This window comes from Marmota marmota, unplaced genomic scaffold (assembly GCF_001458135.2).
Source record: "Marmota marmota marmota unplaced genomic scaffold, marMar, whole genome shotgun sequence".
In the NCBI taxonomy this organism is placed as follows: Eukaryota; Metazoa; Chordata; class Mammalia; order Rodentia; family Sciuridae; genus Marmota; species Marmota marmota.
The window spans coordinates 37,772,135-37,775,068 of NW_026000211.1; positions in this window are offsets into that span (position 1 = coordinate 37,772,135).

Below are 2,934 nucleotides of genomic sequence, written 5' to 3' on the forward strand. Positions count from 1 at the left end.
TTAAAAACTATATGTATTTATATGTAAATTGATGGTTATGGTAAACATATTAAAATTTCAAATAATAAAACTAAATGAAATTTATGTTTGATGAACTGACATAACATCCAAAATAAGGACAAGTGGAGTATCTGAGGAAGATAACATACAAAAGAAAACAAGAAAGATATTACAAGAAATAAGAAAACATAAACAAGCAATGTTCTGAAATAAAAGCTGAATTTCCAGTAGAAAAAAATCCAAAGTGCATATGTATCTGTTAATACAAAAAGATAAATGGTGCTACATATGCACATACAAACCCACTATAAATATAGAAAAGTTCTTCAAGTATCTAATGAGAGGACAGAGAATGAATTCATTTTTAAGGATATTACACAGGTCAACTTTCTATTTATCCACAGCACACTTCATATATGAGAAAAAAAAAGGTGTGTACAAATCTCTACATAATCTCAAAATTTCCTTAAACAATACTCAATTGTCTTGAGCCATCCATGGATTGTGTGAGTGAGCTATGCACATTTGAGCGATATGAGGGTACTGGCCTGACATTGCTGCCTGATTGGGCTATGCCACATACGTGTGCCTTTTCTCTTGCTCTGCCTGTGATACCACACAGCAACTGAGATGGGTGTGGCTTTACAAGATGTCAATCAACCTGCTGACCATAAGACATCACCAAGCAAGACTCCACCTTCTAAACCCAATCCCTTGCCATATTTGGGTGGAATATGCTATGAATGGCTTTTCCCCAATAAATAGGGTGGGTTCAGTGATGCCCTCTCTCTTACTTGCCTCTCTTGCTCCCTTGCCCTCTTTCCAGAGTGGAAGCTGATCTTTGACGTTGCAGAGCCATCCTGACACCCCACCCCTGACCCCTCACCCTGCATTTGAGAAAAAGGTATTTTCTGTTTGTGTGATTTTTTTTTTCCCATGGCCAGCCCAATTTACCAAGAGTGGCCTTATTTCTGTCCCCTGTGCTGGATGTGGGTGACACTCAATGTTTTAGAGCTTTTTGTTTTTCTTTCTCTCTTATAGTCTACATTTGAAATTTGATAATATCCTGCAGTGCCATCTTTACTTTCTCTTTGTTTTGCCTATATTTGTGGATATGTATATGTATGTGCATCTGTGTGTGTGTGTCTGTGTGTGTGTGTGTGTGTGTGTGTGTGTGGTTATTATGAGGCCTATGCAAGACATCCTTTACTAATGACAAGCTGATATAACAACTTGACTTCTTTCACTTACAAAACTCTGGATTTTTGTACTATTCCCCAAAACTGTTTCTGATGTAACAAATAATATATTTTAATATTGTATATTCCTTAATGACTTAATGTTGCTTTAGTTAAGTTTTTAGTTGTTTTGACCTTTTAATCTTGAGCTGGAGATCTGTAGAATCTATACACCATTATCACAGTAATGGAGCATTCAGAAATTTACTCTGTATTTGCCTGTAATAGTAGCTTTATATTTTCATATATTGTCATGATGGTAATTATTATCTATTCATTTTTGCTTATAAAGTACTATGCACTTGCAGGTTATTTAAAAATTTATATCAAGAAGATATTATATGGCTAACCTTTATATTTTTTATGTATAAATTCTTACTTGATGTTTTTTTGTTTTGTTTTGTTTTGTTTTTTTGACTTAAGCAACAAGGGTTTATTTTCTCACAGTTCTGAAGACTGGAAATTCAAGATCTTCTGCCTCTCTTGTGTACTTCCAGTCACTCACATGCTGTGTCCTCAGACGCCCTTCTGTCTGTTCATGAGCATGCCTGGTGTCTTCTGTTTGTTATAAGATCAGTAGTCCTGTTGGATAGGACCCCATCTTTATGTTCTCATCTGACCTTAATCACCTCCCTAAAGTCCCTATCTCCAAAGTCACTTGATGTTTTTCAATGTCCTTAAAACATTTGTGTTTGAAGAGTGTAATCACTTTAAGTGATAAAGATCTGCTGCTGAAAATATACAACCAAGTACAGAAAAGAAAGGAAAGAAGAAAGGAAAGAAAAAAAAGTTACCCAGCTATCATATAGTGAAAACTACAACAGACATTATTTTTTAATATGAAATAACATAAATATTTGTGAGCAAAAATGTGACATTCAATATTTTAGAAATAAATTAATAATCCAAATGGGATTAAAACAGTGTTGACTTTATTCCATTTAAAATTTTGAACTACTATTAATTGACTTTTGAAATATTACTTAAGGCAGGGATCAAATTTTTATAATTTGTTATGATTTATAGCAATAAAATATTCAAAGATTATCTTTTAAAAGTGTGGGAAGGTATTGGCAAAAATTAAAGTGTCAATTTTATTTTCTTTGGTAATAAGAAATCAATATAAACATGTTTATAACAAAATTTTAAACTATTTAGAAAAATATATTACATGTATAGTATACATATGTGTATGCACATACATTAAATAACTGAACAATGCCAGCTTAATTTTTCATATAATCTATTTTAACCACAAAATTCTTAAGAAATAATACCTCCCAAGGTAATAATTTTGTGCTTTTCTGCACCACTTACATTCTATGCAATAAATATGTATTAGGTTCCAAATTAACACAATGATATAAAAGATATATTGGTACATAAAAAAGAAATATCATAATACCTACAACTTAGAATTTTTAGTCTGGTAGAAGGTTTATCAATTTTATTTTTGTACAAAGCCAATTCTTCATTTTATCGATCTTTTATTTTTTTTTTTTGTCTGTATTTCATCTCCTCTGATTTTTATCATTTCTTCTTTTCTACTAATTTTGAGATTAGTTTGTTCTTGTTTGTGTAGTTCCTGAGGATGTAGTGGTAGATTGTGTGGGATCCTTCTTTTTTTTTTTTAATGGGTATTTACTGCTTTAAACATTAAATCAAAATGTTTCCTTTGTGTTATTTTATTCAACTT